The following is a 13,921-nucleotide window of genomic DNA, read 5'->3' as shown; positions in this document are numbered from 1 at the left end:
CTTAGCGGGTGTTGTGACACAAACACACACACGGTGAAAAGCTTAACTTTATATGACAGAAGAGGAGAGTCGTCAGTGGCAAAAATCTGTTATATAAAAAACTGGGGTTAGAATGGCAGGGATGGAGAGGGAGGGATAGAGAGGGGAGGGAAAACAAGGAGAGGGATATGTGGCGAGGTGGGTGATAAAATAAAGGGTTAGAGGAGGCAATTGAGAGAGAGAGAGAGAGAGAGAGAGAGGGAGAGAGAGAGAGAGAGACGTGAACTCTCACACAGACATACAAACACATGAACAAAACATGCCTACAATATCCTGTGGCCATGCAATACACCATATCACTGTGACAAATTGAGTCCCAGTATACCTTAGACACTATGCACACTGGACTGACATTTACGGTCTCTTTCCCCTGTCTATTGAAGAGAAAAAGGGCCAGTCCTATAGTGAGAATATGTTTGCATCTGCCCCCAAGGGTAGTTGAGATGGGGGGATGGAGGAATGGAGAGAAGGGTGAGCAGAGAAAGGGGGGGGTTGATTTGAAGGATCCAGTCCAAATATTAACAGTGAAAGGCCATCTGTATCCATTAGGCCTCTCCCCTCCTCTGTCCTCTCTCTCTCTCTCTCTCTCTCTCTCTCCCTCGCTGGCTGGCTACATTAACCTCTTCCTCCTACCGCCTAGGAACAAAGGATGAGGCTCTCTTTCTCTCCTCACTTGCACTCTCTCCCGTCTCTTTCTCGCCCCTCTCTTTATCTCCCCCTCTCTCTCTCCACTCACTCTCCTCTCCTTTTCTCTCCCCCATCTGTCTCTCTCTCCACTCTCCCCCTTCTTTCTCTCCCCCTCTCTTTCTCCCCCGCTCTCTCCACTCTTTCTCTCCCTCACTTTCACACTGTGTACCATAGGCTGACCCACTACTCCCAATGTACGCAATAACCCTCCACACACACACACAGTGTCTAAGAACCCCTCTGTAACACAGGCACACACACTCACACAGGGACACAAACACACACACGGACACGCAGAGAGACACACATACACTACCCCATTGTGCAATGCACACACAACCCTCTACCATGTCAGTCCTAAACCTGGCCCAGCCATGCTCTTGTTCCTGCGTGTTACTTGATGAATTGGAAAACATAGGACAAGGAACCCTGTGATTGTGAATGATTCCAAAGCCGGATTGAAATGGTCAATTGCCAGCGCTTGTTCATGATTGTGGTGGTGGTATCAGTGCTCCATGTGCAACGTCCACCCTACCTTGGAGTAACGTCATTATTGAGTTTGATGGACAGACAAGTATGACCATTAGTATATGCATACAAATGTGAGCGCATGTGTGTGTAGGTACAGTGGGGCAAAAAAGTATTTAGTCAGCCACCAATTGTGCAAGTTCTCCCACTTAAAAAGAGGAGAGAGGCCTGTAATTTTCATCATAGGTACACTTCAACAATGACAGACAAAATGAGAAAAGAAATCCAGAAAATCACATTGTAGGATTTTTAATGAATTTATTTGCAACTTATGGTGGAAAATAAGTATTTGGTCAATAACAAAAGTTTATCTCAATACTTTGTTATATACCCTTTGTTGGCAATGACAGAGGTCAAAAACGTTTTCTGTAAGTCTTCGCAAGGTTTTCACACACTGTTGCTGGTATTTTGGTCCATTCCTCCATACAGATCTCCTCTAGAGCAGTGATGTTATGGGGCTGTTGCTGGGCAACACGGACTTTCAACTCCCTCTAAAGATTTTCTATGGGGTTGAGATCTGGAGACTGGCTAGGCTACTCCAGGACCTTGAAATGCTTCTTACGGAGCCACTCCTTCATTGCGCCCGGGCAGTGTGTTTGGGATCATTGTCATGCTGAAAGACTCAGCCACGTTTCATCTTCAATGCCCTTGCTGATGGAAGGAGGTTTTCACTCAAACTCTCATGATACATGGCCCCATTCATTCTTTCTTTTACAAGGATCAGTCGTCCTGGTCCCTTTGCAGAAAAACAGCCCCAAAGCATGATGTTTCCACCCCCATGCTTCACAGTAGGTATGGTGTTCTTTGGATGCAACTCAGCATTCTTTGTCCTCCAAACACGACGAGTTGAGTTTTTACCAAAAAGTTATATTTTGGTTTCATCTGACCATATGACATTCTCCCAATCTTCTTCTGGATCATCCAAATGCTCTCTAGCAAACTTCAGATGGGCCTGGACATGTACTGGCTTAAGCAGGGGGACACGTCTGGCACTGCAGGATTTGAGTCCCTGGCGGCGTAGTGTGTTACTGATGGTAGGCTTTGTTACTTTGGTCCCAGCTCTCTGCAGGTCATTCACTAGGTCCCCCCGTGTGGTTCTGGGATTTTTGCTCACCGTTCTTGTGATCAAGAAAGATCTGGGGTTCTTGCGTGGAACCCCAGATCGTGGGAGATTATCAGTGGTCTTGTATGTCTTCCATTTCCTAATATTTGCTCCCACAGTTGATTTCTTCAAACCAAGCTGCTTACCTATTGCAGATTCAGTCTTCCCAGCCTGGTGCAGGTCTACAATTTTGTTTCTGGTGTCCATTGACAGCTCTTTAGTCTTGGCCATAGTGGAGTTTGGAGTGTGACGGTTTGAGGTTGTGGACAGGTGTCTTTTATACTGATAACAAGTTCAAACAGGTGCCATTAATACAGGTAACGAGTGGAGGACAGAGGAGCCTCTTAAATAATAAGTTACAGGTCTGTGAGAGCCAGAACTCTTGCTTGTTTGTAGGTGACCAAATACTTATTTTCCACCATCATTTGCAAATAAATTCATTAAAAATCCTACAATGTGATTTTCTGGATTTTGTTTTCTTCTCATTTTGTCTGTCATAGTTGAAGTGTACCTATGATGAAAATTACAGGCCTCTCTCATCTTTTTAAGTGGGAGAACTTGCACAATTGGTGGCTGACAAAATTATTTTTTGCCCCACTGTATGTCTGCTTGATTATGCACAAGTGTGTGTGTGTTGATTTTCTTGTGTGTGTCTGTTTTCGTGTGTGTGTCTGTTTTCGTGTGTGTCTGTTTTCGTGAGGGTGTCTGTTTTCGTGCGTGTGTCTGTTTTCGTGTGTGTGTCTGTTTTCGTGTCTGTGTCTGTTTTCGTGTGTGTATGTGTGTGTGTGTGTGTTTTTGTGCGGGTGTCTGTTTTCGTGCGTGTGTCTGTTTTCGTGTGTGTGTCTGTTTTCGTGCGTGTGTCTGTTTTCGTGTGTGTGTGTGTGTGTGTGTGTGTGTGTGTGTGTGTGTGTGTGTGTGTGTGTGTGTGTGTGTGTGTGTGTGTTTTTGTGTGGGTGTCTGTTTTCGTGCGTGTGTCTGTTTTCGTATGTGTGTGTGTGTGTGTGTGTTTTCGTGTGTGTGTCTGTGTGTCTGTTTTCGTGTGTGTGTCTGTTTTCGTGTGTCTGTTTTTTCATGTGTCTGTTTTCATGTCTTCCATGTCTCTGTCCATGTCCATGTCTGTTTTCGTGTGTCTGTTTTCTGGTGTGTGTTAACCTGCCGATGGATTCTTGTCTCTTCCAATAATCATTGTCTTTCCCAGTGTGTTTGGTGTGTGTGTGTGTGTGCGTGTGTGAGTGTGCTTGTGCGTGTGCGTGTGTGTGTGTGTGTCTGAATAACGGTCAGCTAAGGAGAGTTCTGACACAAAGAACTCTCATCTGTCTGACAACGGCTCGAAGCTGGAACACCGCTGACATCACAGAACACAGAACACACACACAAACACCAAGACAGCAGCATCACCACATTGCCAAACACACTGGGAGAGACAAGAAGCCATAGGCAGATTACTGTAACACACACACACACACACACACACACACACACACACAGAACCACACACTCATGTGCACACACTTGCGGGGGAGTGGTATGACAATGGCATCACCAGGTTTCTAACAGAGACAGATGGAGTAGCCATAGATAGTACACACTGATCACAGGGGGCTGGCGAGCGGAGGACGGCTCATAATAATGACTGGAACGAAGTGAATGGAATGGTATCAAACATGGAACCATGTATTTGATCAGTTCGGTACCATTCCATGTACTCTGTTCCAGCCAATACTATGAGCCCTTCCTCCCCAATTGAGTTGCCACCAACCTCCTGTGACACAGACACACTAGACAGGCAACACACAATCACTCAGTACAGACAGACAAAGTATGAATGACCACTGTTAGAGAGACAGAGTATGGGCAATGGCAACGGGCAATGGGCAGCAGCGACATATACACTAGACTGATATGGTTGACAGAGGTAGCATATAGCCTGTGGTCCCAAAGACATGATCAATAACAGCAATCAAACTGTGTCAGACGGACCGATCAGTGCGTGTGGCAGTATTGACAGCGCACACACTGTTATTCTTCATTTTAACCAGCGCACGGATCACGATGAGTGTCCTTTCTACCTCACAAAGCTTAGAACACAGCGGAACACCCTTCTAACAACGGAGCACCAGACACATCTGAGAAGGCAGTAATTAGACAGGCACCTGGGCTGCAATAGTGATTTGATGATTGGTTTAGGCTCCATTCTGGTTCGTAAAAATGAAACAACTTGCTTTTGTTAAAGACAAAACACCACAGGACAAAATGGAACCATGTATGACAACAACATAAAACTTTGTCAGCGTTCCTCAAAAGAGGATTGTAAGGATTATTCATGACCATGAACGAAAACATTATTGTATGATAATATCCCAAATTGTAAAATAAATAAAAAATAATAATAAAAGCCCGGTAGAGTGAACACGCATAACCACGATATCGAAATATGAATGAAACGTCCATATGCTAACACACACATAAACAGCAGCAAAATAAGAGCTCTGCAAATGAGAACACACACACTTACCATCTCTATGACAGCCTTTGAAACACACATAGTGGCGCACTCTAACAAAAGCATCTTTCCGCCGGGCACAGACAGCACAGACAGCACAGACAGCACAGACGCACAGACAGCACAGACAGCACAGACAGCACAGCACAGCACACACACACACACACACCTCTGAAGAGAGACAGATTACCGATCAGTGAAGGGTATCTGACCAGGTGAAATTGTGCTCCCCTAGAGAACACTGCTTCCCCATCACAGGAAGTCCTAGTCTGGTCCTCTGGGCTCAGTGTTATGTCACGAAACGTCCCCCCTGGTACATCCAGATCCAGGAAATAAAACCGACTGACAGATCCAGTCACACTACAAGAAACAGAACACAGGGCAAGTTGATTTGATAATGCTACAGAAAGACTGATGCCTCCTCTCTCTCTCTCTCTCTCTCTCTCTCTCTCTCTCTCTCTCTCTCCCTCTCTCTCTCTCTCTCTCTGTGTCTGTTTCTGTCCTCGCTCTAGCTCGTTCCACATCCACACATCCACACAAACACACTCACAAATACAGATCCTCCATCTGCTGCCGCCCCCTTGCCTTCTCCCTGCCCACCTCATGAATTATTCATGAGCCCCTCCCCCACGCTTGCTCAGAAACACACGCGTGCACAATCGTTCACACACATACTCACACACACACACATGTGCATGCACTATCTCACACACACACAGCCAAAACCAGTCAAAGACACAAAAATACATCTACACACAAGCGCGCTCAAGCACACACACGCATATATAGACAAAGACATAAAAGCGCAAACACACACGTCATCCATGCGTGAACACACATGCAGAGCACACTCGCACGTATAAGACACAGTCAATCGTGCATGAACACACACATCACAAACAAACACACACACGCCCAGGCTCGTCCATGCGTACTGCTCTGAGGCGTAGCTGCTGATGTAGCACACCGAGGTAGACCCTTAGCTGGGGAGGCTTACATGGTTCTTATGGTCGACCCTGACACGGCTGGACGTGGGGTCAGGCGGCCAGAGATAGAGGGAGCGTGTGGTGTGTGTTTCTCAGGAGAGAGTGTGTGCACATGTGCGGGGTCCTGGGTGTGTGCGTGTGTAGAAGGGGCAGTTAGGGCAAAGAATGTGTGTGTTTGGGTGTGTGTGTTTGGGTATTCTGTTGAGTGAGGGGGTGGGGGTTATCTAAGCATAGAGGCCATAGGGGCATGTTAAATATCCCCAACAGTGTCTTGAGTAGGCTGGGGGGTCACAGAGGAGCAGCAAGATGAGAGGGGACGGGGAGGGGGTGTAAAGAAAGCAATAGTGTGTTGTTTAATCAGATTGGAGGGTGAAGGAGATTGGGGGGGTGAAGGTGTAGAAATCCCCTTGTGGCGTCTGGGTTTGACCTCCTCACCTCCCATCTGCCTACCGCTCGCTCAGCCCATCCTCACCCAATCAACCGGTCCGGAACACCCTTACCCAACCAATCAATAACCCCCACCCCACCAGTAACACACTAAGTCGCTAACCTAACAACAGCCCACCTCCAACCACAACCCCCCCCACACACACACACACACATACTTAGAGATATGCACAAACAGAGACACACTTACCCGCATGCACGGACACAGATACACAAACACACTTTCTCTTGACTGACTGATTCTGTTGCTTCGCACCAGAAACACACAGAAGAAGAGACAAAAGCACTCACAACACACGCCAGAAACTGGCGACAGTGGCTTATGGTATAGAGCTATGGGAGACTGTTTGAGTGTACATCGAAGAGTTCTGATGAAGAAATGCTTTGGTTGTTTGTTGTGATCACAACCACAATGTCTATCTTCCTCCAAGAGTTTGTGTCTATCAACAACAGAGTTTAAGAGGCTGTGTAAGTAGCTGATTCACGCTGTAGCTAGAGTGGTGAAATTAGACAGCAGGAGTCGTCTATGATATTAGTGTCTCTCTCTAGCTATGAGGGTGAGATAGATGGAGGATTTACCCAAGAAAGAAGATATATTGGGGGAGAGAGAGAGAGAGAGAGACGAGTCCCACGTCAGAGTTTTATACAGCATAGACAGTATAAAGAACGACAGATCTAAAATAACTGGGCTCACTCTTTGCCAGGGGCCAAGTGATAATTAACTGTGTGGTCGACCCCTTTATCACAAACATGCACATTCACACACACACGTTACCCCATCCCATGATATCTTCCGGTTATTGAACCCTGCATGGGTCCATTCACCCTGGGCGATTTATACTGCAATTCCCTGTCATCAACAAAGACAAGTCAGTAGACACACACAGACATACGCACAACGATCGCAGGCCTCTGAAAGTGGACATAAGTGACTCATTGTTTTCCTCCCATTAAATGAGTAAATAAATCAAATGTTCAGATGAGCAGATCAGAGCATCAGAGCATGATTAGAATGATGATCTGGTACAGAAGAATGCTTCCTGCTTTCCCACTCTGACCTTGTCTGCTGACTCAAGTCTTCTTTGGTTCAAGGGGTCAAATAAAAGGAGCGATATATTGAACAGACGTATTATTTATCTGGCTAATAGAAACAGTAAGGTTATTAAAGGTGAACTCTGCGAGTCCCGGTGCCCTAGTGTCTCTCTCTATCGCTCTCTAGGTCAACAACCAACAGTGGATGAGCAGAACTGGTACAACTTCAGCTCCAGTCCTGCCTAGAGGGCCAAAGCAATCTCTGTCTGCTAGTTCTCACTACTCATTAGCACAGTCAGTGGGAGTCATGTAAAAGAGTTTTGAGCACCTGGGAAAGCTATTTATAGTGTATTCAGAAAGTATTCAAAACAGTTATTTTCCTCGTCAATCTACACACAATACCCCATAATGACAAAGTGAAAACAGTTTTTTTTTCTCCTCAGTAAAAGCCACATGACAGCCTGCTTGGAGTTTGCCAAAACGCACTTAAAGGAGCATCATACCCTAGAAGACTAAAGGCTGTAATCGCTGCCAAAGGTGCTTCAACAAATTGCTGAGTGAAGGGTCTGAATACGTAGGTAAATGTGATATTCCCCTTTTTTTATTTGTAATACATTTGCAAAAATGTCTAAAATCCTGTTTTTGCTTCGTCATGGTGGGGTATTGTGTGTAGATAAGGAGAACAAACAATTTGATACATTTTAAATGTAACAAAATGTGGGAAAAAGTCGTGGTCTGAATACTTCCCAAATGCACTGTATATCTAATCCATTATCATTATATTACTGTAGCTCTAGACATCCATTAGCTTCAGGTGTCACATTTGACCATTTCATTCCCTTTGTGAGATCAATGTACTATTGACAGGAGTGTGTATTGTTATTCATGGTTAAAATGGTTGAAAAAAATGTACAGTTGTATATTGGAGTCCTTGAAAGAAACAAAGAAAAATGTGCTGTAGCCCAACACACACACACACACACACACACACACAGCTGGTTGTATTCTCTCTGTGGGTTTTCCCTAATGGTGGAGGGAGAATGTATCACATTCCGTCTCTACTGACGTCTGTAGTGTGGGCTCCAGAAGTTATTGGGGTGGTCAATGGGGCTCTGTGTAAAGGGTTTGCATATAGAGAAGAGGGAACACATCGGGGGCAAAGAGACTGAACACCAGTGTCCGAGTGTCCAAGCTTGTTTACTTGTACAGTACGTACAAGTCTAGCAAAGAAGCCAAAGCGTGCGTGCGTGCACACACACACTCACACACACGCACTCATACACACACACTCAACACACACACACACACACACACACACACACACACACACACACACACACACACACACACACACACACACACACACACACACACACACACACACACACACACACACACACACACTCACACTCACACACACACACTCACACACACACAGACAGATGGTTGAACATAAAAGGCCCCTTGTCTCATTGGCATCAGGTACCACGCTAATTGAGCTGTTTAAATATTTAAAGCGACAGAGAGAGGGAATAAAAGAACAGAGGGAGGGGGTAGCCTAAAATGAGGGAGGGTGAGAGCCGGAGGAGGATAGAGGGGAGAGAGAGAGACGAGTCCGAAATCAGGGTTTTAGAGGAATAGAGAGCCCCTTGTTGTTTTCGTGCAGAGAGAAAGAGATAGAATCGAGACATGATCATGGAAAACAAGCTATAAAGAGAACAGAGATGAGAGGGAGAAAAACAAAAACTTGGAGCACTAGCTAACAGCATTACATGGTGTTTAACCCGGCTGGACCCCTGGAGCGGAACACTGAGTGATAAACAGTATGTCCCAGAAGCCGTTGTTTATCTCCCAGTATCTCTCAACTGGACAGAGAGGGGCTTCATTAGCAACTAACAACGGGGTTAGGAGATGTGTTTGTGTGTGTGTGTTTGTGTGGCCTGATAACGGCACAAGAGGACTGAAGCATAATTACAAGAATGCTGTGTGAGCACGTGAACCACAAGAGTTTTAGTCACGCTCAGAATTGGCATACACACAAGCTTTATAGCACTTTACAAGCCCTTATAAGCATGACATAACGGGTGTCTACGCATTCAAGTGCACATCGTTTACTAATGGTGATGCTTGAAACGTTGAACCACAAACTCACCAAAATCCAAATGATGTTTCTACAGCACATGTGTAGCTAGCTGCTCAAGGCTACAGTGACTATGACTGACTGTCAAAACAGTTTAAATAAGCATAAAACATGAGGCTTTTTGCCTAGACTCAGTGACACACTGAATTCCAACAAGATCTCGGAGTTTCCCGCATTATCGATGAACGATCTAATTTTGACTCATTCATTCCTCGTGGTTACAGGGTTTAAACAGAAACAAATGAAAGGTTGACAGTTTAGGCATGAATTCCGAGTGATTAAGGTTAGGGCTATGGTTTGAGGTGGTCTTAAAACAAACAAATTAAGAACAAGGCACTGTTTCCATCAACTGTTAGCAAGTATTCTCATGGCTTGATAGAGCATTGTGAGGTCTAAGCTGCATGCTCGGAGCATCATGAGTTTGCGCTCAGTGCTGGGCATTTGTTTTTCAAAAATGTTTGTGCGCGCCGAGGAAGGCATATATTAACATTTCCGGGGCCTTTTCAAACGTCCGAAATCGAAGTCTATTTCTAGTGATCAGGCTGCTGAATTCAGGGTTGGGTAAATCAATTTGAATTCAATTGCTTTTTGACAGCAGCCTTTTTGATTTGAACAAAACCCTCTGTACATATTTGCCCATTGTAGAATTACTCAGAAAGTGACTTTTTGGACCTGAATGTCAAAACATTCAAGAGATTAAAGTGCTCAAAGTTGACCCGTTTTGCAAACCCCGCCTTACCATGAGACATCCTTGTCTTCATCGCTGGGAAAGATCGACGGTGGGAAATGATATCATTTAAAAGCTTAAGAAACAGGGTTGTCAAAATATTTCATGATTTGCTGAAGAATATATATATTTTTTTACCATTAAGAGGTTAAAGTCAATTTGACTTCATCTGAGGTTTTTGTGTTTTTGTGTCCGCCATCGGTTGAGACACGACATGCCCTTGAATACAGGGCGGGTGTCGTGTTTAGGCTGATAAATGTACTAAAATGGGAATCAAATTGAAACAAAAACGGTTGGAGGTCCAGACGTAAGTAAATGACGTAATTGGGGCCATCTTTTTGGTAGCAATTAGAAAGTTACAATTTCAACTCAATTCACATTTGAATGGTATACCAGATAAATTGGTCTGAAGGGATAGGTCCATTCTATGAATTGCATTTCTATGATTGAAATGGGTCGATTTGAGCACCTCTGTCTCTTAATGTTTTGGCATTCAGGTTTAAAAAAAGTAACTTTCTGACCACTGCTTCCATGGGCAAACATGTAGGGAATGTTTTGTTTCAAAACAAATGGGATGCTGTCAAAAAAGGGATTGAATTCAAATGGATTTACCCTGTCTGGTGGCTTGCCGTGTAACATCTAGGTGGTAGGTGTGTGGCTGCAGTATGTGGTTGTATATCATTTTAAAGGACTTGTTAAATGAATGGTCATTTGTTGAAGTGTATTATCCTAACATGGCCGCAGCTCCAGTAAGTCTGACTTTAGATCTTTATTGCATGTAGGCCATTCCAAATAGCCAGCACACAGCCAGAGATGAAACAGCATCACTAACTAGCGTGCAGCACTGTCACCCCAGGACACTGACCTCCAGGGCAGCAGGTGACAGGTCAGCGGGCTGAGCCCAGAGTGGAGAGCCTTAGGTGGGGCTGCTGGGCAGCTGGGCAGCTGGGCGCTCTGCTGGAGGGTCTGGAGGGCTGCCCTCTCTCCATTCAGCTTCAGGGCTTTCAGTGAAGCACCACACTGGGCAGGAGAACAGCCAAGGGACACGTGAATCATACACACACAGAGGCAGGCAGGCACACACAAACACAAGCATAGACACACACACACACACACACACAAGCACAGGCGTGCAAACACACACCAGTGCACGGAAGTAAGCAGGCACAATTCTTTTTTATTTCCATGTCAACTGAATGAGACCATAAACCCTGTGCGTGTCCAATCCACTTCCTTGTTCTATTAGGAGATACTGTATAACAGACCTGTGCTGGAAAAGGAGCATCCTGGCCTGGCTTCTTTAGATCAATGTTACAGTCACATGTCTCTGGGTAACGACCACCGCCTCTTCCTGGACCAGGACATACTGACCTGACTGACCGGGTTGTCTGATGCTGTTTGTGACCGAGACATGACCGCTCACCAAAGGACACAGTGTGCTCAGCTGGCGTACATACACACACACACACACACACACACACACACATACACACACACACACACACACACACACACACACACACACACACACACACACACACGCCTTCCTGAGGTGTGTTATCACAGTACGCACAGTCAAACCTCCCCACTGCTGTTACATGAAAACCACAGAACTACTAGGGTTAATAGAAAGAGTAAGCAGACAGAGACAAAGAGAGAAAGGATCATGTAGTCCAGACAGAGAGAGAGAGAAAGAGAGAGAGTAGGAGAGAGAGTAGGAGAGATAGAGAGAGAGAGAGAGAGAGAGAGAGAGAGAGTAGGAAAGAGAAAGAGAGAGAGAGAGGGGGGAGAGAAAGATAGAGATGAAGGGACGGAACAAGCCTAGCCAGTAATTGGGTAAGCGTTGTCGTGACTACAGTGATGCTCAACAGGCCCCCTCTTACAAATGGCTTCCTGTTGATCTGTCAGCAGCAGCGGAAGGTCCACAAACACAGACCTGACAGACACAGGACAACAGATGAACGCGGAGAGGAAAGGACTCACTAGACTCTTTGTTGAACTTATGATAATGGGCTCTCTTGCTGTCTTAATGAATGGGGTGTAGGGCTAATGAATTGTCAAGAGCCATTTTCAGTTGGATAAATGTCAATGTAAATAATGTAATGTAGACAAACCGCAGAACAATCACCTTGACCGTTACTACAGACTGAAAAACACTATGTGAATGGAGCAGTGAAACACAATAATACTCCAGTAACACATGACACCACAATGACTAGGTCATCATAAGGCAGTTAGAGAGGAGAGAGGGGGGGAGACAGAGGGAGAGAGAGAGAGAGAGAGGGGGGGGGGGGGAGACAGAGGGAGAGAGAGAGAGGGGGAGAGAGAGAGAGAGAGAGGGGGGGGAGAGACAGAGGGAGAGAGAGAGAGAGAGAGAGAGAGAGAGAGAGAGAGAGAGGACCTGGCTCTAAAGAGAAGACAGGCTATGTGCACACTGCCCACAAAACGAGGTGGAAACTGAGCTGCACTTCCTAACCTCCTGTCCAACGTATGACCATATTAGAGATACATATATTTCCCTCAGATTACACAGATCCACAAAGAATTCGAAAACATATCCAATTTTGATAAACTCCCATATCTACTTGGTGAAATTCCACAGCAGCAAGATGTGTGACCTGTTGCCACAAGAAAAGGGCAACCAGTGAAGAACAAACACCATTGTAAATACAACCCATATTTATGCTTATTTATTTTCCCTTGTGTTCTTTAACCATTTCTACATTGTTACAACACTGTGTATATATATATATATATATATATATATATATATATATATATATATATATATATGTATAATATGACATTTGTAATGTCTTTACTGTTTTGACATTTCTGTATGTGTAATGTTTACTGTTAATTTTTATTGTTTATTTAACTTTGTATATTATCTATCTCACTTGCTTTGGCAATGTTAACACATGTTTCCCATGCCAATAAAGCCACTTGAATTGAATTGAATTGAGAGGGGGAGGAGAGAGAGAGGGGGAGAGAGAGACAGAGGGAGAGAGAGAGAGGGGGTAAGAAAGAGACAGGGACAGAGAGAGAGAGGGGGAAGAGAGAAAGGTGGAGAAAGAGAGAGACAGAGATAGAGAGACACGGAGAGGGAGAGAGTGATGGAGGGAGAGAGAGACAAATAGAGAGAGAAAGAGAGAGAGAGAGAGAGAGAGAGAGAGAGAGAGAGAGAGAGAGAGAGAGGGAGACAGAGAAAGAGAGAGCGAGAAAGACGGAGGGAGAGAGAGAGAGAGAGAGAGAGAGGGAGAGAGAGAGAGGGAGAGAGAAAGAGAGAGGGAGAGAGAGAGAGAGAGAGAGAGAGAGAGAGAGAGAGAGAGAGAGGCAGAGAGCGGGAGAGCGTCCTTTAATTACGGCACTGCAAACATGTTTTACACACACACTCAGTGACAGCAGGCCATGTCTGCCAGCATGTGTGTTTGTCTTGAGACTGCGTGTCAGTCAAACACAAGCTGTTACGCGGCGCCTTATTGTCTGACCCTTGGCCCTCTGTCTTAAGAAGCAGCCCCCACCACACACACACACACACAAGCAATGTGTATTTGAAATTATTTTACTATTCAAATAATATCGTGACATTTTTTCAGATAGTTCAAAACTCCCATAAATGATACAAATATTTTGCTATTGACTATCTACCAATCAGAATGGTAGATACAGAACATAATATAGAACATAATCATAATCAGAACATAGAACATAATCTGTTACAAAAAAC

General features: G+C 44.9%; 1 protein-coding gene across 11 annotated transcripts in view; it reads right to left on the bottom strand.

Moving 5' to 3' along the window:
- Positions 1–13,921, bottom strand: part of LOC115142940 (neurofascin-like) — a 147,922-nt gene that overhangs the window by 89,930 nt on the left and 44,071 nt on the right. For 9 of the 11 annotated variants that reach the window (XM_065001737.1, XM_065001729.1, XM_065001733.1 and 6 more), the window contains exon 1: positions 5,029–5,373. The exons of 1 other annotated variant lie outside the window; for it this stretch is intronic. The gene's annotated coding sequence lies outside the window, so the exon portion shown is untranslated. Of the gene's footprint in view, positions 1–5,028; positions 5,374–13,921 lie in introns of those variants that run through there. One more of the 11 variants, XM_065001730.1, reaches the window with a different exon arrangement.

Source organism: Oncorhynchus nerka, linkage group LG15, assembly GCF_034236695.1.
Source record: "Oncorhynchus nerka isolate Pitt River linkage group LG15, Oner_Uvic_2.0, whole genome shotgun sequence".
Lineage (NCBI taxonomy): Eukaryota > Metazoa > Chordata > Actinopteri > Salmoniformes > Salmonidae > Oncorhynchus > Oncorhynchus nerka.
This window is presented reverse-complemented; position numbering and strand designations above follow the sequence as displayed.